The following is a 24,827-nucleotide window of genomic DNA, read 5'->3' as shown; positions in this document are numbered from 1 at the left end:
GGTTCACATATTATTGTTCAGATATTATGCTTACTGAATGATTCACTCAACTGGGTGGCGGGCACTACAAGCTATTAATAGTGCACAGTTCTGAAACAGTTTGCCACAGACTCATAGAAACATGTTTTGGTGTTGTCCTGATTGCCTAGTTTCTGCTCATGCATTGCTAATCTAATTACATCATGGCCTATCATGAGTAAGCATTTGTGTCATAAGTCAATTAAACTCACAAATTAATTGTGTTGCACTTGTACTACCAGTTGACACGTAGGCGTCTTCCACATAAATTCATTGTAATACAATCCGAGAAAATATTTATACCAGGGGGCAGATTTCCTAATATCACATCATCAATTGCTATAGCAACAAACACTAAAATCCTACACCTATATAGCCAATACAAACTAAACTATACAATATTAATGTAATAAAGAAGAAACCATATATACCCTTCATTATACACAAGCAATATAATCTGCAGTTTTTAAACTACCACTAATAAGTCAATTCTTTATATTATGGTAGCCAAAGATGTTTCTTCATTATAGGATTTTCTTTCTAAGGCTACTTAGGGCACCACAGTGAGAAATTCACTCAACTATTACCAAACATGCACCCTAACGCCAGTGCTTGTTGTAAAAATCTGCCACCCTTTCCAAGGCAATCCATTCACAGATCTAACTCTGCCACACATAGTGAATGAGAAGCCATGGCGACCATCTCTTTGGAGTTATTTGCATGTTAAATGATCACACTGACAAGGGGGAGTTGCTGGGGCCAGCTCATCTGCTGCATGTTTAATTTCAAACACTATAAGTCTCATTTATGAAAACTATTGCATCGCTGCGACAAAACAGCGATGCAACAGTTTTCACTGTGCCTTTCTTTCGACGCGTTGAATGCACCATATTTAATGTGCAGCGCTCCATGTCGCAAGGAGTTACAGACAAGGCAGTATTACTGACTTATCTGTAGGCACAAAAGTGATGCATTGCTGGAGTGTGTCTGAAAACAGATGCAACTGTAGCAATGTGTCCTTTCACATAGGTAAAGCCCCATGTTAAAGGGTCTGCGTCAGTCTTACGGCTGCTGTGAGGCTTTTTATGGGGGAACGCCCACCCTGCATACAGTATACCTGACGCAGGTATAATGTAGCACAGGGCTGTACAAAGTGACGCATCAGCTTAGTTGCATCACTTTGTAAATAGGGCGCAACGTGGCTAATTTTTTACGCCGCCGGTGCGTCACATAATGTGACCCAACTGCGATGCAAATGTGTTGCAAGGCCTCATAAATAAGGCCCTATGCATATGCTGCCAGATATACTGACGGGGACTCTAACAGTTTCATGGCTGATTCTCCTGTACCAACCTTCTCTCGATTGGCCCTTATGACCTCTGTAACATGCAAACAGTTGCATAAATAATGGTACTTTACACATTTGGGGAGAGGAGTTGGCCTAACGGCTAGGGCGCTCTACCTCAGACCTGGGGAACTGGGTTCGAGTCTCGGTAATGACGCCAAACATCCTGTGATTCTGGGCAAATCACTTAATCTCCCTGTGCCTAACAAAAAATGAATGTGTGTCCTCATGTAACGTAACTGGTGCTATGTAAAGCACTCTGATACCTGATTGGATTCGGGTCAAGTTTGCGCTATATATAACTCTGCCAAAAAAAAAAATAGCAATACCCTGTAACCAGTGCTACCATCTCGTTCCACTTTCGGGTTACATGAACTTGGTAGCCAGAATACAGACATTGTACAGAATTGTTTTGGTAAAATTACACCTCATCAGCTGCAGTCCGTGCAGGTAACAGCGATGGGGCGGTGGGGATGGGTAAAGGGGGATTTCCAGGGACGATGTTGAGGGACTCTGCATCGTTCCTCGAAAACCTCCCTTACCCGGCCCCACTGCCCCACCGCTGTTATTTGCACAGACCGCGGCTGCACCTCATCATACTTCTCTCCTCAAGTTTACATTGGGAGCCACAATTAATGTTCAAATGTATTCTGATTTATGCATACAGTAATGCGACAATCAAGCAACAATTGAGTTTACTTATTCACAGCACTTCATCTTTTAGGCTCTGATTGCACTATGCAAATTAATAACTACTTTTTGTTGATTACACCTCTTGAAAAGGAAGATAAATTGTAAACAGGTATTTCCATCTGCATAGAAGACCCCAAAAAAATAGCATGGGAGTTGCACAAATAAGAGGCATCTGCTCTTCAGGAAACGCTTGAATATGTAAATATTTAAATATGTGGTGAGCTACTGCTGCTCCAGCGAAGAACACTTTGGTTCTCGTGAAGCCTACACATTCTCATTGGATATCATACTTTGAAGCTTCAGAAACGTTCTTTCTTTGAAAACGAGTTCCTAAACCTCAGTACAACACACAAGCAGTTGTGTGACAAATGTGCTTTATCACCGCTTAGCATTGACATCGTGATTTCGATGGTTCCAGTGAATCAGAGAGGGGGCCATGGAAAGAAGCGTCCACGTCAAATCCTTTCTTCTACGATCTAAAAGTATTTGTGTGAGGAATGTTCAAGTATGGGCCACGAATAGGGATATTTCAACTTAAAGCTTAAAATGGATCCCTTTCAATGTACCTGAACAATTTTCAATGTTGCAAATGAGAACCAATAGGAATTATTTTCTGATCACAAAGCCAACCTCTCCGCAATCTAGACACTAGCTTTAACTCAGTTCCTTGTTGCAGGCGTCTCAAAAGCACTATAAAAAGAAAAATAACCAACAGACGTCTGTATGTATTGAATGGGAACTTGTAAAGTGTGAATCTAGTTGGTACGCACCGGAATGCTGAACAGAGAGCCCAACACATGATTACCTAATCATTACCAAGACGCAGATAACAAGTAAGTTCCTAGTTGTATCTGTGGCAGTGCTCTTTGTGGCATTGTGTCTTCGGTGTCTTTCTGAATTGCATGAGGCTCAGAGGAGTTCTCATGTGGAGGGAGATGCTGTGCCAGAATCTGCCTGTGAAAATGGAGACCTTCTTGCCTTCCTTAATTTTGATCTGGCGATGTCTTGATTCCTCGTGTGTAATCCTGTCCACCTCGGGTGCTTAGGAACGGAGAGGCATCGTTTTGATTTGCCCTATAGGTAATGCAGTAAATGTTGAGCATGAAGCAGGTTTGGATGGGGAGTCAATGTAGTTCCTTCAGTGTTGAGATAATGAGGAAGAACTTCTTCAACACCCTGATGATGCGTACTGCTGTAAGTAGAATGTCTTTCAGCCATGTTAATGAAGTTAAAGGAGTCTTTTCAACACAGCGCTATGTCCATCCAGGAGGTAGATGACCCGGGTTTTTGCTGTTTTTAAGGTGGCTTCGAAAAAAAAGATGTCACTTTTTTAAAGAGGGATAGCTGGTACCTTTCTTGGCAGCGTGTTCTTGAAAGTAATGTCTGTGTCAAAGACGAGTGCAAATGAGTCTCCATTCCTTGTCTGCTAGACATGAAGCTGTTCAAATGCTTGTTGTTTTCAGCTGTTGTCAAACAGGAGGAATTCAATGTTTGTAATACTAAGCTTCATGTAGGTGTTTGACATCAAATTCTACATCATCTTAAGGTAGGTTTTAAATCTTTGAATGTAGCCCGTTGAAACTTTGAGGGAGAGCCGAATATTGTAAGTTTGCTACCGAATGCAGATATTGTTGTCTGTGAGAATGATTCCATGTACTTCCATTTAGAAATTCAAGACATTATGGGGAGAGAATGGACCCCTGTGGATCACTACACAAGATGTGGAGCTTCAGGGTTCTTGACGCAGTCATGTGAGGGAGCTGGCGGTCCTAGGGTATGGATCACTGCTTGATGCTCAAGCAGGATCAGGGGTCAGTAATCCTTTTTGTCACTGATGGGGAGGACACTGTTAACTACTTCAAGAGTACCTGTTTCCACGCTGCAGCATGGATTGAAGGTGTTTTGGTTTTCTTGAAGAAGAATGTTCTTGTATTTATGCTCCTAGAGTTGGGTAGAAACAGCTTCTTCAATGATTTTTTTCAGTGGTTGATTGGCGAGTAGTTTCCAGTATTATGGTTCACTTGAGTCTTTTCAGCAGGTAACCAGGGAAAGATCTGTCCCGTCTTAGGGGCTTCCAGGAAGTTTCTTTTGCTATGGGGGCACTGAAGATTTTTTGGACAGGTATGAAGACATATTTTACTGTCAATCACATAGGTAGTGTTAATGTATGCTGCAGCCCACATGTGGTAGTTAACTTTCATGTCATTGGTACATTTCCTGTACAAAGTTAATGTGGTCATATTTAAAAGTTCAATACATCACCTGGGTATAGCCAAGCTTTTACCATGCATTAGGTGTTAGAGCGCATGCACTAGGACGCTGGAAGAGTCAAAATTGGCAGCAAACCCTAACCAAATGAGCAGCACTCAACCAGATGCACATTTTTGCACGTAACATTCAACTCTTAGTTACCCTTAACCCTTCTTCTTTTCCCACATCACTCAGGAAGAAAACTCACATTCCCTACAGACCAACCACCATTAAGGCTGACAGACGGACTACATTGTTTGACCCAAAAGTCACACTAAATCTTAATTTACCTCCTTGCTGCACTAACACGCGTACATTCATCTGTTCAGCCATCAGCAAGATGGCATCCCTGCTGCTACATAAAACTCAAAAAATAAGAAAATGATTAACAATAGATAAACAAAAAGGTCATCCATAATAGTAACACCACTTTTAAATCGATGCCCTTCGTGTCAGTGTACTAGCTACTGAAATGTCAAGCTGTGGGAATAAAATGTCTCATGCTGAGTACTAAAAGAATTCTCTACTTCACGGTTTGGAACAAACAATCCTTGTTTGGTTCATTAGTAATTCAGAATTAATTCACAGAGCTTTTATTCATTTGAAAGCTGCAATCGGATATTCCAGCTGGATCCCAGGCTCACTAAGTGCTGTAGCTCTCCAGCTAGAACAATTTGCTTTTGTAAAATAGTGTTTTTAAATTTCTATATTGTACAAAAATGCAGACAAGTTAGATTCTCTTGTGGATTCTCAGTTCCATGGGTCCTGTAATTTTGAAAATGTTTTCTTTCACATCAACACTAAAAGGGTGCTTTTCTTAGAAATCGACCATAGAATGGACTTTACGAAAGCACTTTTATCAAGTTAGACTACAACAAAACTCCATGGTTTGGACGTTCGTGCTAGCATTAGTTTATAGCATGATATATCCAAACTGATTAATAAGATTTAAAATTATTGGTGATTGATCATAACTAGACCAGGAATCACTGTAGAACGCATAAAGAGCTTTTCAATTCTAAAAGACAAGTAAATACTGAACAGAACAAAGACGTTATCAGAGTCCATGAAAAACTAACAGTGACAAATTGGTTGTTGGTTGGGGGTTGAGCCCTTCTCAAGTAAAAGCCACAATCCTTGTCTGGGTGAACCACAAAAAGTCACTAAATTACCCTTTGCTTTATCCTCTAGTAGCTTGACACAAAAGCTCTTAGGCTTACTTTATAGGCAATGTGTAAATTATTTATGTCGGTAGGACCACTACCGACGCCCTGTTGGTTGCGGTCCGACCAACATCTAGTGCTGCAGTCCGACCGCCGCATTATGATGTGTGGCGGTCGGAGGCAGCACTAGATGTCGGTCGAGGCAGCATGTGGAGCCTGTCCGACCATCGGTCGAAATGTAATCCCCTAGGGATACGATGTCCCTTTCAGACAGCCTTTCAATGGTGGTCGGATCACCATTGAAAGGCTCGCAGAAGCAGCCTCCGCTATGAAGCCTGTGGGCACCCCCAAACATCCATACCCCGTGTGCTAGGCACCACATGATGCCTGGGATGCGGTGCATGAATGTTTGTAAACATCCAATTTCCCAATGCAGCTTGCGCTGGGGCCGTTTTCTGTGCCTGCACAAGCTGCCATGGAAAAATTGATGTTTCAGACTGCCTCATGGGCGGTCAGATCCTAATTCATCTGATGGAATCGCCGTCTAGTAGTCGGTTGTTTTCCATTCCGACATGATGCTGATCGGATGCTTATCTGACCAGCATCGTAATCAGGGCCATAGAGTAACTTTTAATAAATTATTTGGTACCAACATGACAAAAATCCAATCAATAGAACCAGAGATATGCAATTTCAAAGATTTAAGATGAGTATAGCGCCTAAAAGCACAAAGCGCCACTCAAGGTTATCTGGTCATGCTAGACCAGGCGAAAGTAACAAGTTCAGGCCAACTACAATGGAGAGCCAGCTGGATACAGGGACCAGGTTAGTCTGCTGAAAAAGTTACCTTCTAAATTCCAGCGCAAAGAGTTCTGTGATGAAGGAGGCAGTAACGAGCAGGGAGAGCGTTGCGGATGGTCGTTGCTGTAGTGCAGAGATCGTGTCAGGCTTCGCAGATGGTCGATCCTGGATATTTGCGGAGGATGTCACCATGGGCTGTCGATGCAAAGTGCAGATCTCACATTGCTGTTTGCCGCTGGCACTCCATGTAGCGCGAAGACTCAGTTTCCCCGGGGCTTCTCATTGGCAGTTAGCGAGGGCGGCAAGATCTTAGTGCGAACTGGTCCATTTCCGGTCGTGAAGATCCCAAATCTTCAGGATTTTTCCTTTTCTTCAAGGAGAAACTCAATTGATGCCACACCAAGGGTCCAGGACCTGTACGGCACCTCTTAGGGATCAAGAACTGACTCCAGCAGAGGCCAGCAGGGCACACATAGGTTCAGTTGCAGTTCCAAACAGGTCCAGTGCAGCAGGTCAGCTGGGCAGTAGCAAGGAGAGCTCTAGAGCTTGTTGTGTCTCTGTAGCTCGAAACAGGTCAGTCAGCTGGCCCTTGGAGTCAATCAGCCTGGGGTGTAGGGTGCATCTCCTGTCTTCTTCTCAGACAGCAGGTCATGTCTCAGGCAGGTCCAGTTGCAATAGCAGCATTGTGATTGGTGCGGACAGCGCCCAGCCGGGCGGCTGTAGGAAGGCCATTTTCTCTATGTAGGCTGCATGCAGCCTACATAGATAAAATGTAGAGTGCGCATGACTGGTCTGGTCAGCCCCAGAGGACCGACCAAACAGTCAGAGCCCACAACAGAGGGCAAGCCACTCCTCCCCGACCTGCCCGCCCCCAAATAGGCATACCCTTCCACCCGCCCCCAACCAGGCATACTCTTCCTTCTGCTTTCTTGCAGCACGAGAAGCAGAAACATAAAATGGTATTTAAAATACCATTTTATGTTTCTGCTTCTCGCACTGCGAGAAAGCAGTGGGGAGATGCTCCTCCGCCCTAATGGGGGAGCCGTCCGTGAACATTATGCTTCTTTGATTATGTGTTCATTTTGGGGACTAGTCTATTCTTTGATTCCTACTCGTGTCACTGTTTGCCTGTCTTCAGTGGTTCAGCTTCGGTGCCCGTCACTTAATTTCCCTGTCCCGTTTAAACACAGAGATGAAATATCAAATGCTGCAGATGCAGTTTTTGATGGTGCTGACTTCAAAGTGCGAGGATTTCCCCCAAAACCCTGCCCTTCGCTGCTTGTTGCTTTAGCAAGCCTTGGGCAGCTCCAGTCGCATTTTCTCTGACACTTTTTATATAATGTGAACTCGAAGGACCCGAAGGTGTTGAGCGCTTTACATGAGAGCTAGTTACATTACATAATGTCAGATAGATATTTGGGGGCATTTTTATGGAGTGCAAACTCAACGGACCCAGAAGTATTTAAGTACTTTACAAAAGCGCCAGTTTCATTACACAAAGTACGGTTAATTGTTTTGCTTTTAGGTGCCTAGAGATTAAGTGATGCCAACGCCGCCCCTGTTTATTCATTATTTCCCCTTTATTATTTCCCCTCTACCTGACAATTAGAAGCAGCATTCGTCCCTCCCACCTTCACACATGTTGCAGCAGGCCGGTACCGCTGCCTCTTCCTGTCATCCTCCTTCTCTCAGCTCTAATTTTAAAGCACATGTGAGGCATTTTTGATCATATAATGTGATCTCGAGCAACCCATAGGTGTTGGAGTGCTATACATGAGTGCTAGTTACATTACATAAGGTCAGATAAAATTTGGGGGAATTTTTATAGAGCAAGAACTTGACTGACCTGAAGGTATTGGAGCGCGTTACAAAAGTGGCAGTTACATTACACAAGGTTAGGTTAATGTTTTTGTTTTTAGGTACCCGGAGATTAAGTGATACAGACGCCATCCTTATTTATACATTATTTTCCCTCTACCTGACAAATGAGAGCATTTTGCTGTTGTTGCTATGTCTAGTGCTCCTATACCCAGGGGGCTGGGACAATGGGCAGGCTGGGGGCTTGTGGGTAAATGGATGGTGCAAGTAGTGTTTTGAACAGAAAACTCTGGAGAAGGGCACCCGGTGAACAGGGGCGGAGGGATGTAATCGTCTCCCACCACTGAAAAGTACTTCACTGCTTTTTACTTAGACTGTTCAATACTCTAGTGATGCAGTTGCACACAGAATGTTATACTGCTGTTGACTTGCGTTGAGGCACTTGTCTTTCTGTCCATGCATTAAAAAGCCTTGGAATGTGTCCATAAATGTTCCCTTAAACACTCATGTATTCCTGAATCAAACTGCATGCCCCAGTGTATATTAATTGTATAGCTCTTCAATACCTGGCAGCACAGCACCCAAGATAATGTGCTGCATGGCTAAACACTTATAAGGTCCCAAAGGTGAGACCTACTGGCTTTGCCAATGCTTGTTATATCTGGTGTCTACTTTGAAGTGGAAGAAACTTCCTGACTCTTCCCAATACAGAAGTGTCTAGAATTTCCTGCCTCCCAGTCCTGGCCCAGTCTGCCTGCAGGTACAATAGGCTAGTGTGAAGTCTTTTGTGTGTTTGCTGAGGCAGTGCCTCTGAAGTGCAAGTGTGACAGATGACAGCTTCGCCCCTCTTATGAAGTCAGGATGGCCCATCCCGCCAACACCCAGAACCTCTATTTTGTGGCTGTCTGGGAGGAATATACAAAGGCCAAAGGATAATGACACCTAATCATGTGACAATGGAAACAGGCTGTGGGCACCAAATGTTTAGGACCAGAAAATGCCAACTTTCTAAGAGTACTAAACAATCAAAAACACCTAGCTGGCTATTTGATAGGCTGCCACTAGTTTAAGCAGACTAAGACCATACTACCTAATAAGATGGTCAACATCATTTATTAATTCATATTTGTTCATTTTTCTTCATTTTTTATATTTTCAAAAAGACAGAAATCAATACACTTCACAAATTACATAACATCAGAACAAAATTAGGACAACAAATAACAATTTGCAACCAGTTGTGAAAACATTAACGCATTTCAAATCCCATTTTATTACAAGGGATTCTCTTCAGGGTTGAGACTGGATTCTTATTGTTAGGTTTCGGAATTCATGTAGCAAGTTGTGAGCGTATTTCCTTAAGGACTAGCTCTCTTAATCAATCCTATAGAAGGCTTGAATTGCCTGTTTTCATACTAACTGTTGATAGACACATAAACGTTGTTTTCTTACAGAATATTTTGTTAACCAACGAGCGTTCACAGAACTAATTTTGTTTTGATGTTATGTAGTTTGTGAAGTGTATTGATTTCTGTCTTTATAAATATATAAAAAATGAAGAAAAATGAACAAATATGAATTAATAAATGATGTTGACCATCTTATTAGGTAGTTTGGTCTTAGTCTGCTTAAACTAGTGGCAGCCTATCAAATAGCCAGCTAGATGTTTTTGATTATTTAGTATTTATCGGCCCATTCTAGCTGTGTTAAGGGCCCACCCCTAATATATCTAACTTTCAAAGAGAGACATTTTCAGAACTGTGACTTAAAATCCAACTTTTCCATTAAAGAGAGTTTTAAATTACAATTCCTCAGATGGCAAACATGACATTCCTACCTGTTCTGGACCAAACGTTTTCACTTATTAAATATAATAAGGTAACCCAATGTTATCCTATGATAGTGGTAGGCCTTGAAAAAGTGAAAAAGGAATTTGTAAGTTTTTTACTACCAGGACATGTAAATCTTAAAAGTACATGTCCAACCTTTTAAATATATATCACGCCCTGTCCTTTTGGCTGTTTAGGGTCTACCCCGAGGGTGACTTATATGTATTAAAAAGGAACGTTTAGGCCAGGCAAAAGGCTTATTTTGCCAGGGCGAAATGGCAGTTTGAAACTATGCACAGGCTGCAATGGCCGGCCTAAGGCATGTTTTTAAGGGCTACTTAATTGGGTGGCACAATAAGTGCTGCAGGCCCAATTGTAGCATTTAATTTACAGTACCTGGGTACCTGCAGTACCACTTTACTAGGGTCTTATAAATAAATTAAATGTGCCAATCAGGTGTAAGCCAATTTTACCACATTTAAAAGAGAGACAACTTTAGCACTAGTTATCACAGACTCCTAGAAGCCAACAAAAATGGGTTCAGAAAGCAGGAGGAGTAAAGGCAAAATGTTTGGGGGGGGACTTTGCAGAGAGGGCCAGGTCCAACAGAAACTTTCTATTTTACCATCTATGACTGTAATCATCCCTGTTTCAAAGACCGCTATTAATCTTCCTGGGCACTTACATTAATAATTTCTTCACAAACTCAGTAGGGGCAAATTTGAAGCCTGGAGCTAAATAGATGTGCCTCACATCTGCTCTTGTTTAACCCAGGTACCAACGAGAATTCTGCCACTTGATCATATTGCACCCACTGCAAATAACCTGAGAGACGCAGAGCATAGAAGTTCCTTCAACAGCCCCACCTAAGGATCACAAGTTGAAGGCCTCCTGAGGTGGTCTTCGGCCACGTGTGCCACCTCCCTAAGATGATGGCAGCCATGTGTTCCTCAGATATAATGTAAAGTTCACACTGGGCGTAGCCAGCTCCTCAGCAATTGCACTTATTAATCGATTGATAATAAGTGAATCAGGGCCTTATTCTTGTGGAACACCACCCCCTGCTTTTTGCCTCTTTTGAATGGACTTCATTAATCAGCAATCACTGAATGTGATCGCCCATCTATTCTGTATCACAGTTTACTACCTAACTCTCATCATATGGCCCTGCAGCTTAAAGTATCTAGGGTGAGGTTTTACTAAAGTCTGAGGACAATGTGCGATGTCTTGTACTTGTAGTTTTGTATTAAGTTACATAATTTGTTTAGATTTATCTGGCTTGATCTTTCCTTAGAGAAACTATGCTGATGCAAATCTACTGAAATACTCATCTCATTGGATGTCTATTCTTTCAATAATTCTTTCCATAACTTTCCTCTTTATGCATATCTGACAGTCTGGCCTCTAGTTGGCAGACACTTATGTACTGTTAGCCATCTTAATGGAGATAAACCGCAGTGTCCTATTTCCAGATTCCAAGATACCACTGAATAATTGTTGACGGTGGATCATCTTTTTCTCCATGTTCATTTATTTTTCTATAATACTTTCCACCTATCCCATTTATGCTTTAAAAATTCCAAGGTTCTCTTTTATTTACAAGTTGACCAGCATTCACGCTATTGCCAACTTTTTTTGTACAGAATTCCAGTAGTGATTACGCCTTTCTGCTCCATTCTTTGAGACGTAGAAGGCCTTTTTGTGCAGAACACTTTAAAGTGTTAAACAGAGAGACCTAAGGACAAAGGACAATCGCCAGACTGTCTAGAGCATTTTGAACTTCCTATACGATGTCCACGTTGTCTGGTTATCTGAAATGGAAAAGAAATTACCCATAAAGTAACTTGTTCGAAAAACAATTACGGGTTAATAAACTGGGAATATTGATTTGATTTTAGTTACCTGAATGTTGCCAGATTGGTATGAAACAGCTTTCCTAGGCTTTGCACACAGGGTGCTTTTTCAGTCGTGAATGGAGAGTCGAAGGTTGACCAGAAGGGTAAAAGCTGCTAATACCATGCATTCTGCACCATTCCCTGGTAAATCTGTTCCAATATCATAGACCTAATCGGTGGTGTACATTCTGGTTTGGAGTAAGCTGAGAGTGGTGACCACTTTTATCCATGTATCCATAGTCTTTAAACTGGAACAAAGATTATGTGTTATCTCTACTTGTCAAGCAGCATACCTTACAGATAGATGCCTTGCCTTCTCTGGTATGTTAAGGCCCAGACAGCACAAAAGCTTCATTGTCTACAAAATTCAAACTTCCAGGTTCATTAGCTTTCACGATACGTGTTCTGTATGCTTGTTTCAAGATGTGAGGGTGGGAGAAATGCCTTCATTCTATCCAGGATATGCATACTGTTATAATGCCGCTAGCTGGATAATGTTTTCTAGCCCACTATTATCAAGATCATTGCAAAGCATAGAACAGAAACTTTCAGGAGTGGTTTCCACTGAAGAGTCCAATCTGAAAGATATAGTGGAGGGCTGACTCCTAGTAGGCAGTGCTTCGAAGCGAGTCGCTGAGCACACAGAGGATTTCCTAGTCATCCGCAGCTCTGCAGGAACGAGCTACAGGCTGGGGAGATGGTGATTGGCAGCACCTAAATTGCACCCTATGTACCCACCGTCCTCAGATCTGTGCAGACAAACATGAATGCACCTTCCTGCATACAGAAAAATTATCCCCTTATTACAATCAGCTCAGAAGCAGTGTACCTTGCAGCTCAGCGCACAATGCCAATGTTCTACATAATTGTAACACCTTAAATAAACAAATACAAAAACACAAATAGGCATTGAATATAAAACTGAAATATATATCCTTCCACCAAATGCCACAAACGCTGCTGAACAACTTGCAGGTGCCTCTGTCGCGACTGCAGCCATCACGAAAACATTAACCACTAAAACCCAATACCAGGAAATCACAGAGCACTCTGCAGTTCACAGTCTTCACTTTAATTTGGCAGACCATTTCAGCAATCATGCCTTTCTCAATGCCATAGTGTTCCCATTAACCATTTCACCACATTTAAAAAACTCCTCTTCATTGGACAGGTAAAAAGTGCTGTAAGAGAAAACGGACTGCATTATGCTCAATGTTATCTATTTATTCAGTCCGCCATGCTTAATTTAGGTGAGGACATGTGATAATCGTCTGGTCCAAATGATAATTTATATAGAATGGGCCCTGAGTGACAATAGAAAGCTACACATTTGCCACATGTATAACTCTGCATTGGTCCAAATGTACAACTTCCTGTTATTCAATTATCTTTCACAGGTTACACTTGGAAGGCATCAGCAGTTGCAGCTTTCCATGTACACTGAAGACAAAAGATGTATGAGTTTATGGCTATGCCCATGCATTGGCATTCCTATCAGCCTAATTGCAAGCATGTACAATCACACCTGCTGAAATGCCAACATCTTTGTCAAAAAAATACAATTCTTTCTTTTTTTCTCGCCACGTGGAAGATATTTCTCCAGACATTTCTATGACTACCTTTGACCAGCTTATCTAGTTTCTTGTGTGCTTGGTACCCTTAAGGCTACTTCTAATATGTGCGTTTCACATCTGTCATTGTGTCTCACTAAAATCCCAAAACATATGGTATGCTTCTCCCAGTTCTCCTTTGCTAAAAGGTTTTATCTTTAAACGCCAACCTGCAAGCCTGTTAGGAGAATCATGGGAGATTCAAACCCCAGCACCTTTCTCATCCCAGAAAATATAGCACAAAATGTCTATAGATAAATATAAGATTTGCCCTAGAAAGCATATACCGCAGCGTACAGTAAAAACAAACTCTCAGGGTGCTCGTTTGAACTCCTCATGGGCATAAAGAAAGGTGATTTATTTTTTGCGGAACTGTTTCAATTAATGGACACCTTTAAAGCGACTCTTTGATACCACAGTTCAGTTCACCTCATTCCAATCACTGGAGGCCCATTGTGGAGAGCCATGGTGGAAGAAAGAGAGGAGTCTTGGTTTGAAAAGTATCTCTTAGGTGTCTGAATGGACTGTGTGCAGGAGGATCACCCCTCTTACAAAACGAAGACACAGCAGCAGCCACCAGAAGATCTATTAATAGATAGAGGTTTGTGATGGTGATGATTATTGTGTTTGAGGGTTTCACCTTGCACCAATGATTAGTCTAATTCAGAGCAGCATTTGATGAAATAACTTCCTCAAATAATTATTATAATTAACTTTATAATGTTAGCCTCCTGGCTATAGATTTACACACTCAGGCTAATGAATGTTGTGCTTATCACGCTTTTCTTATCTATGTCACGTTTCTTTTGTTAGATCCTCTTTGGGAGTATGCGTTGCCCGGGACACCAAATTTATCGTAAGTGTCTCTTGCAAAGCCAATCAGGTGTACACAGCCAGTAGGAGCCTGAAGATCCATTGGTCCCAGGATACAGGATGCTACACCTCAGAACGTGGGCACCGATCACGGGCAGTCCGTACATACATCGCAAGGATTTTAGGTTCATGCTACAAAGCAGTACCTGGGCCTGACAAATGGGTCCTTCAGTGGCACTTTGCAGTCAAACACTCAGAATCCTAATGTGGATTTAACATCTTATTTTTTAATGCATTTCTCTCTTCCTGTTTCATTATTTCCCATTCAAAGAAGTTATTTTTCCTTGCAAAGCAATCTCTTTAGAACTCATGTAGATGCCAACTACATCCCATCCCAGCTGCCAGCCCATCCCCTTTAAAACCCTTGCAGTCAGCTGCACCAAACCCCTGTTCAATACCCATATTTCTATCATGTGTCAGTGTCACATACAGAAGATTACAGTAGTTTATTCAAATAATGGCTGCCACTGGAGGCTATGGGTATACCTCAGTAGCTGTGCTTGAAGAATAACTAGGCACACTTTCAAATAATATATCTTAGGCTAATCTGCTAGGTGGATTGCAAAATGCCAGATGCAGTGATGCCGCCAGGAGGACAAAGTTAATGTGATCCTACAGCCTTATCAATGCTCATGTATCCAGACTGGGCAACACAGAGCTCCCACTGAAGGTAAGTACTTGCAGAAAGTATCCAGCTAGCTCCATGGTAAGCGCAGGGAAACTAGTTGGATAATGATCAGATCCCCTCTTAGAAGGAATAACAAGCCCCTATCGCCACCACAACATCACTTTTCTCGACGTTGTGGTGGCGATAGGGCCATTAATGCTGCCTTGTGAATAAGGCACCCTTTCACGTTCTACTTACCATGAAAGGGTCAGGCAATGGGTGTTGTGGTGGGCATTCCACCTCAACACCCATTGATTTTGCTGCTCCCCCATATTCACAAGGGTGGCGTAAGCATGGGGCACCACCAAAATGAATACCAGGGAATACCTGGTCCTACCCTGGCGCAACAGGGAGAAATTTTAATTTCTCCTTGTTTTTGCCATTTCCACAGTGGTGCGTTGTGCAGCACACATAGAAACAGCAAAACGCCATGTGTGATTGTTTATGTGCAGGAAGGGGTCCCTTCATGCACATAAACAACCATTTAAAAAAATGATGTTTTTTCAAACACCATTTCAGATTGTTTATGTGCAGGAAGGGACACCTAGGCATCAAAACTAGCACCAGCACAGGGGGAAACGTAATGCTGCATCGTATTCCTGTAAATACGGTGCAGCCCTGCCTTTCAGAAGTGTTAGAACGGGGCGTTAAGGCAAGGAGGCTAACACCACGCTATGCCACTTCCTGCTATATATGCCCCTAGGTTGTTTACTCAGTTTCTCTTGGGCTGCACTCGTGCTTCTGCAAGTTGTGTTCATTGAAATCAGGAAATTTCTTGGCAGACGACTATTACACACATCCGCTTGCTACACCCTTCATGATTTTGTCAATGAATTGATAGTATCAAGTCGACTATTCATAAGAAATCTTATGGCTGTAAGGTTCTGACTTTCAACTATGAGAAAGAATAGAGAAAAATAAAAAGAAATTGCTATAATTTTAGAGGTTCACTTAAATAGCATATCTTTTATAGACACAGTTGGGGTTCTCCCTACCACGTCTAACCTCTCAAAATCACTGTGTGATGTGTTGTACAATTTTTAAGTAACCAGAGGCATATGTACAAGGAGTTAATGCTGATGTAGCGTAAATTTTGCCTTATTTACAAGTTGGCGCTTACTGGAGTTAGCAGCACTTTTACGGCGAAACCATGAATTTTAAAGATCGGCACTTCTGTTAGCGAGAGTTAACGAAAATGAGATTCAAGGTGGGCGTTCCTGTGCAAAAACTTCCGCTCACCCCACTTAGCGATATTTACAAGGAATTCCTTGTATGTGCAAAACCCCAAAAACGTCCTCTAAGTTCAGTTAGAGGCAGTTTTTTAAGACCAGAAAATAGCTGATCTTAAAATTGGTGCAAACACTTGGGGCCTAATTTCAGAAGTTTTGGTGCTGGACAGCGTAGCAAATAATATTGCTGCGCTGCCCTGCACCAAAACAAAAGCTCAGGAATGAGCACCACAATAAGATAGGGCACATTCCTGGGCCCCATACATGAAAAGTGGTGCATCGCTGCGACAAATCAGCGTTGCAACACTTTTCACTGCGCCCTCCATGCAACAGTATGGATGTGATGTATTTACTGTATGGCGCTCCATGTCACAAGGATTTACAGATATGTCAGTATTCCTGAGGTATCTGTCGGCGCTAAAGTAACAAATCGCTGCAATTGTGTCGCAAGCATGACACAACTCCAGCAATGCATGGGGCAGGCCTAATCCCATGGCACTGCGTCACCCTTATGCCCACCATGAGGCAGGCATAAGGTTTTGACGCAGTGACGTCCTAGAATTGTCACAGTGAAATCTCATAGATTTCACTGCGCCTCTCCTACAAGGCTTTGTTGCGTGGGAACACCCACCCTGCATACATCCTAACTGACGTAGGTATAATGTGGCATAGGGGTTTACTAGGTCGCGCATATGCATAGATGCGTCCCTATGTACAGAGTCTATCTTTGTGTCCAGAGTGTCTGCTGTCACCTTCCCCGGCGGTCAGCGACCCCCAGATGCTCGGTCCACTGAAATGGAGGAGCTGCCAGGGTGTTGGCGCAGTTGGATTTCCATCGGTGGAGTTTGCGCGCAGCGGTGTTGGCATCTATAAGTGTCGTCGGAGTGGTGGTGCTGGGGGAGTTGCTGAAAAGTTCTTTGATGGCCTTGATCCAGCTGCAGCTGGGGGGGCAATGATGGAAGTGGCGTACGGTGGGCATGGTGAAGGCATGATGTATACTATGATGGTCGGTCCATGGGAGTTCGGGGGTGTGGCTGTAGTTGAAGTTCCCACTGGCGGAAAAGACAGGGTCAAGCGTGTGTCTGGCTATGTGGGTTGGTGCAGTGACTTGAGTCTGTTTGCTGGTGACGTTCGCCAGGAGGGTGGTGGTGTTCTGGTCACTGGGGTTGTCCAGTTGGAACTTGAGGTGTCCGAGTAGGATGTAGTCAGTGGATGGGAGAGCCTGGGGTGCGATGAGGTCTACAGTGGCCTCCGTGAATGGGGGTTCATGGGCCGGGGGGCCTGTAGACGAGAGTAAAGCAGAGGGTGGGGTTGGGGTTGGTCTGGATCTGGAGGTGATCCATGGTAGCCGTCGGGTCATTAGAGTGTGTGGTCTGTCAGAGTGTGCATTTTTAGACAATGGCAATGCCTCCTCCTGGGCGCTCGTGGTGGTCCGTGTGGGTGAATTTGTAGCCATCATGGATGGTGATGGCGATATCCGGTCCGGAGCAGAGGTTGGTCAAGGTTTCCATGAACAAGGAAATGTCTGAAGAGGTTAAGTCGAGGAGGTCCCAGAATGCTGTTGCTCAACGTGCGGTCCCTTTGTGGAGGGGCCGCACGTTGAGGAGGACGTAGTTGAGCCAGTCTGCTGCACTGTTGGTCAACTGGGCGGCGGGAGCCGCTGGTGTGCTGATGTGGCAGAAGGTGAGTGTGCAGTTTCTGCAGGCGCAGGGTGCAAGGGAATTCTACAGTGATGCTAGATGACAGACGGCGTGGCGTCCAGGACTGAATGCGAGGAGGGTGCTTGAGCCGTTGCAGTGGAGTGTTTGAGAGGAAGTGTCCTTGGTGCTGGGTGCAGTCCAGGGACGGACGGACACAGACAGGCGTGCCTTTGGCGCACCAGTGGTACACCCGCTGTGCATGGCCGCACAGCGGCCGCCATTAAGTAGTGCTGCAGGGGGACTGGACAGCTGGGAAACACGGGAAAGGACACTGGAGGGGGTGGGAACACAATGGCCAGGTTCCGTGTCTTCTGTGCTCCTGCTCTCCTTGAGTCTGCTTCCAGGAACAGGAAGCAGGCAGCCGGGCTCCCTCCCCTAAGCCAATCACAACGCTGCAATGCTCTTGAGCGCTGTGACAAGGCGTTCAGCCAGGGGCTGGAGGGGTGGGCATGTTCTCCATGCAGGCTGTAATGCAGCCTGCATTTCAAACAGGGAACTGCGCATGACTGCTTTGGGCAGCCTGAGAGGGCCGACCAAACAGTCATTGCACACTTGAGTGGGCAAAACACTCTGCCCCTGCCCTGCTCTCTGAGTAGAGTAGCTACCCCTGCAAAGGAAACATAGAATGAGCATATCAGAAGTTATCATCATGCTATGTTTCCTTTTCTTGCACTGCTTGAAAGCAGTGGGGTGACGCTCTTCCACCATAGCGGAGGAGCCTTCCTTGGGAGTGCGTCACCCACAGCCGGTAGGCCTGGGCCCGACTCGACCCCTGGGCCTCCTCGACTAGGCGTCTCAGATTCTCCTCACCTGGACAATGACACCGTGGAGCAATCCGCTGCACTCTCTCAAAATCTGTGACTCAGCCAGCAGGAGCCTCAGCCAGGCGGGATTTGACAAGCCTGGGTACAGCATTCGCAGCCAAGTCAGCTGTGGAACTTCCCGATACAGGTGATGCAACATGGCACCTTTTTGCGCGAAGTTGCAGCACTCCCTCCACACAAGCTTGGCGCCTCACAGGGGCCTCACCCTCCACAGCGTCCGGCCAGCGCAACATCCTCTGGCCTGTGATGCAGAGAGGCGCAGCCCACCATTGGTAAGTCTCCTCTGTGCACCCCGGTGTAGTGGTGGCGCATGGTATGCGATGCAGACCTCCCTACGTTGGTGTACAGGAGTACCTCTACAGTTCATAGCCCCAAGAGGCACCAGGCAGTTCTCTCACACAGGTCAGCAATGTGTCTCCACTTGACCTGGCAGACTTCACCACCAGGTAAGGTCGATCACTGACGCCTCAATGTCTACCGTCACGGCCCAGCAACTCCACAGCCCCTCCACATCCCACTCCGAGTCCTATCCCACTCCGAGTCCTAGATGCAGGCACAGCGAGGCCTCCGGGCCCCGGGGACTGTCTGCGATTTCAAGGTTTTGCCTGCCATGGTGTTGCAAGGAGGGCGCTATGAAAAGTGATGCATCGCAGGTTTTCCCCAGCAATGAGTCTCTTTTTATATATGTAGCCCTGATTCTGCATTTCCTCTTCTTAGTTGTCATCCTGGCTGTTGGGGGGTTTGGGAAGGTTGTTGATCTGTGCTCCACTTGTCCCTGCCTGCTCCATTCTGCATTCTATTGTTTTTCTTTTCTTTTTTTAATTGGAGGTGGACTTATTGGCTTTTGTTTCCTCTAGAGGCAAAAAAAGTAAAGTTCTGCTGACTAACGTGAGTTTTTTGCACACAAATTGGCCAGAATTTGTATCGCCTTCATGCTAGTGTTAGCGGCAGTGTTCACCGCGGCTACCTGAAACTATTGCCATGTAGCAACGTATTGTAAATACATCACTAACAGGGCGATAGTTTTGGGTCCTAGGCCGTGTTAAGAAAACGGCCGCTAACTAACGCTAACGCTAGTTAGAGGCAGTTCTTGTACAAATAATCCCAGGTCTATAAGCCCTTTTATTAAAAACAAAAAGGTTAAAAAGTTTTCATTTCCACGTTGGTTTTTAAAGTCTAGATCACAGCATTTACACCTAGGGGACCTTAGTATTCCTGTTTGTGCAGTTTAGTTCATATGCAGAAATATTTGGTATACACTTATGAACAATTCTGAACTGCAACAGCTGTGTGTTGGATTCAGTCACACAGCAGGGGGTATCTTTGATGTTATTACTACAAGTTATGTTTTACTTTGTGGCGAAAACCTGCTCAGGGTGAGATGTTTGCTGTTTTTAAGTTGTTACCCAATTTTAAATTTATATTTCTGTCATTTGAGTAAAGGCCATGCCAGAAAAAGTCTGTTTTTTTTCCAAAGTTTTGAGGTTGCACAAAGCTGTCCTGAAGCTCCGCTCTGGTCTTTTACCAGCCTTTTTCGTTTCAAATATCGTCCTATAAAAGTACTGTATCCAGAATATCGACTACTACAATATTGTGATGGTAGTTAGACATAGGCAACCACTTACTATTCTTAACTCCATATCTACGTACATTATTATATATCTGGGTGTCATTTGAAGCCAAGATTTCACCTTTAAACCAACACACAAAATGTGCATTCCAGATGGAGAAAATATGTCTGTGTTCTGTGGACCAATTATGATTTTTGAAAAACTATACAATGCTTCTCTTGTGGTGCGATTCACCCACTAGTGGAAAACACAAAATCTTTCAGATTCTTTTATATGAATGTGCTGTGAGAGGGCGATGTATAGCATCTATATGGCTGAAGCAGTTGTTTGCACTTAATGGTGCCCTACGTAAACTGTAGTTGCTGCTGTCTAACAATCAGAGAATTACAGAAAAAGAAAAGACAATATTAAACAGCCAGCTTTCAATTATCCAAAGAGAATGCAATCTAACCACAGATTGTCATTTGAATGCAAAAAAATCAAAATGAAATTAGCTCTTTACACATATATGTTCATAATCATATTAAAAAAGCCAAGTGCTATGTTGTCATCCCACTCAACTAAAGAACAAACCACACATTCAAATAAGTGAAAGCACGTAAAATAATTTGAAGCCAACCTACACACATAGGAAGTGGACCGCTCAGTCAAAAAAACATGAAGCGAGAGGTGGAAAGGTGCTTTAAAAAATCTAGAAGCGCCAAGAAGTTGGTAGCTTGAACTAAACAAGCATGTCTGGGAGTTAATCGCAGCCTTTTCTCAACTGAAAAAGGACAGAAAGCAAAGTGTAAGCGAAAAAATCTAGAGACTACTGTGATATCAATACAACACCCATAATCACGTGACATACTGTGAAGGAAGCACTAAACCACTCTGTTGTAATATTAGTTTGGTTGCGTTTTAGGATGTTACCCAAAAGTCTGTCCTCATGCTGGCTGGTAGTGACTTTCTTTAGGAGGCAGCGTTTGGCAAGATCTTAGAAAATGTACAAGACTAACAAGTGGCAGTGGAGGCTCTTCTGCAATGGCGGAGGAGCGTCACCCCACTGCCTGACATAGAGCCGGCAAACGAAAAATAAAACGATGCTCTAGCATAGTTTTATTTTTCGTTTGCTGGCTCTGAGCCAACTTGTGCATGGAGAGGCGGGACATGGGCGCACTCCCTAATTGTGCATATGTGTTTGGCCGACCATCTCAGGCTGACCAAAACACACATGCACACTTAGGTTTCTCCAGCCCGGCTGCATTCAGCAGCCAGGCTGGATAAACTCCGCAGACTCCATGACCTGAGCAGAGCGTCTTTCCTGCCCGCTCAGGCCAATATCTGCGCTGGTCAGCAGTACAGGGATTGGATGGGAGTCTGTCCCAGGGGTTGCTGGGACCCAGGTAGAGGTCAGCAGGAGTCACGCAGGAGGTGGCCGGCGGTATCAGGTACATTCTTTTAATAATTATTAACCTGTTTCCCCTGTGCTCCCCACACCATCTCACCACCCTTTGTTAGTGGCGGCCGCCACTGTAACTGGAATATGATTGCAGGGTCCATTGACTTTCAATATGCCGCAGATGGTATTAGAAACCCTGGTGGGGCCTCTGCCTATATAACCATTGTATGTGTTGTCGTGTATTCCAGGTTCCCTCCTGCTTCTGAGCAGTGTACTTTACACATAAAACTGACTCATGAATAATGATGAGCACATGGCATGGTGCACCTTAGATTTTGCCACACATGTCAGCACATTGGTACCTATTTACAGTCCACTGATCTGAACAGGTCCCTGAACACTGTAAACAAGAGTCACACTTCCATAGTTTAATGGTATTGAGTTAACTGGCATCAGAAGGAAGGAAGGCTGAGGTGGCCTTGCTGGAAATTAACCTGTAATCTGTAGGTCACAGGAAATGCCTGCAGTGATCAGTTAAGTCACTGAGCCATCATGGTGGCCTTATCATATGGACCTCTTTCACATAATGATGGAAAGATCCACAATGATGCCAGCCATGGCAGGCATTTGTGGCTGCCTTTGTGCCTAAACAATCTTACCGTTCATAAGGAGGCTGGAAAGTAATTGGCAATTTTTATTTTACAACTGTGGCAGTACAACATGGCCTATGTGCTATGACAGTTTGATGAAATGTAATCCTAGGTACATTGACTTGCAGCAGAAATTTGATTATTCTAGTTGTTCTCTCCTTGGCAGTGCAAGTATTGTACAGTAATTCTACTTCTGGAAATGTTTAGACACTGATGTTATCGAAAAGAGGATAAAGAGCTTGTGAGCAAGTCACTTACCAAATAATAAAACATCTTGACCTTTCTAGTGTATATTACAGTCGCTTCAGTTCCATTTACTTATCTGTTAGTTGAGGAGTTATTTAGAGTTGGTCCATGTGGAACATCATTCAAACATTGGCGGATGTCCCACCTGATTTAAAGCGTAAACCAATTCAAACACTTTAAATAGGATGGATGGGACTTCCACCAATTTTTGGCCAATGTTCAGCCCAAACTCGAATTGGCACCCTCATGCCCATGTACAGCATTCTAAAATGTACAACACAGGGCATAGTTTAAAAGTTACAACAATAAAGATTACTGTCAAAATTAACAGGATCCAAATTATAAAGTCGTAGCTGTAAAAGTCAGAAATTGGCTCCCTTACGATTACTCCTATGAGAAGACCAAATGTATGACTTTATCCAGATCCACAACAACTCCTAGGAGAACTCCTGAAAGGCAGTGTCAGTTTTAGGCATATATTGAAAGAAGTATTCACATGCATACCATTTGTGTGTGCAATAATCTCACAATAGGAGACAATTCCCTTAGCAAGACCCCTTCCACTCAAACCCGAGCTAAATACAGGTGAAGTCTCTCACCTTTTCCACCCTGGACACACAACAGCACTTGGCTTATCTGTGTGTATTTCCATAGTAAGAACTACCTGCAAAAAGTATGTGAACACTAGAACCTCAGTCACTTTGTGGGTATTTTATGTACCTTCAGGGTGCCCATCGCAGAAATACCCAAATTATCGCCCTGTTTACTGCATTTACTATTGTGGAATTCCATCACAGGGGCACACTTCACCTGCTTATAAATGTAATTTGCAAACATAAAACCCCACCAGTCCTGAGTCTTTGGATTCAGATGGCAAGCTTTTGTGTACCTGATGTGATCTTGGATTCGCAGAAACGTTCATGAATCATGTTCCATTTAAGGTAACCGGTTATTCTAAAATGCGTACTTAGGCCCAGATTTATCAAACTTTCACGCAACGCAGCAAGACACCTTGCTGCACTGCGCTGCTTGGAAGGGAAAGAGCAGGATTTTGCCGTATTTAACATTGTACGGCACATTCCTGTCCTTTCCTAGCGTTGGTGCACTTTTAGCTGCCTAGCGCCCACGCAGGCACCCTTGCATCATGTTGCAAGGTTGCCTGCGTTGTAGGCAGGATCGTTTTTGTGCAGGAAGGTTTCCCTTCCTGCACAAAAACAATCCCCATAGGCATTTACCTCTTTCTGTGGGTGCTGCAGAATGAAGCACATGTAGAAAGAGAAAATAACAAGGAGAAATAAAAATATTTCCCCTCTTTATGCTTCACCTGGGGAGGAGTAGCATTTTTAATGCTTTCCCAGGTCTATCACTGATGGTAAATCTGGGAATGCACCAAAATCCATGGGTGGATGCGTGGGAGCACCACGCTCCATCCAAGGAACACCTCGCTAGGGCAGAGTAACACAAGACAGCGATTTGCGTTGCGTTACTCCAGATTTATCAAGCCATGCAGGGCCACGTCGAACAAGTCAATCACAAACTGACAAATGTCGGATCCTTCCTTTCCTTTCGGAATACCCAAAATTCGCAAATTGTTGCGCCTGGTGCGATTTTCAAGATCAGTCAATTTCAGCAAAGTATCATCTCTAAGGGACTGCATTTGATCTGTCATCCTCTTCTGCGAACTTAGCTCATCCTTCAATTGGGATATCCCAGTTTCCGCCTCCCCAATTCTGGTGGCAAAGTCAGCACAGGTCTTAGCAATTCTGTGAATAGGGTTTTGCAATTTCCTACAGGCACCTTGTGTCCGGGAGCTCTCTGCCCTTGTTTCCTCTCGATGAGCCATAATCACTTGATAGGTCATTGAGAGCGTGATCTCCTCGTTGCAGGCAGATGTAGTACTTGGATCACCCAGAGACTCTGCCTTCCCCCCATTGACTGTCTCACTCAGGTTTGGCGAGTAAGAATAATCCCAAATCATATTGTCAGTGGCCCCTTCAGCCCTATTACCTGGTGCGGGGAGGGAGGGAAGTTTCTTAGCAGTACCAGGATTGAACAAAGACCTATCACTACCTTCCTCCCAGTGTAAACTGCTCGTGTCACTCTCATCTCCTGCCCAGTCTTTATCCTGGCAATCTTCGTAAGAAGAGTTTGAGTGATCTGATAATGAAAAAAACGTATCGGTAGCATCCTCTTCTCTACAGATAAGTTCATTACCTTCTCCCAGCCCCGTCAGATTGATGAGTGGGGCAGAGTCCAAAACATGA

General features: G+C 43.9%; 1 protein-coding gene across 1 annotated transcript in view; it reads right to left on the bottom strand.

The window, feature by feature from the left end:
• Nucleotides 1–24,827, bottom strand: part of ELOVL2 (ELOVL fatty acid elongase 2) — a 422,911-nt gene that overhangs the window by 135,155 nt on the left and 262,929 nt on the right. The gene's annotated exons all lie outside the window — the stretch shown is intronic.

Source organism: Triturus cristatus, chromosome 5_2 (assembly GCF_964204655.1).
Source record: "Triturus cristatus chromosome 5_2, aTriCri1.1, whole genome shotgun sequence".
NCBI lineage: Eukaryota > Metazoa > Chordata > Amphibia > Caudata > Salamandridae > Triturus > Triturus cristatus.
This window is presented reverse-complemented; position numbering and strand designations above follow the sequence as displayed.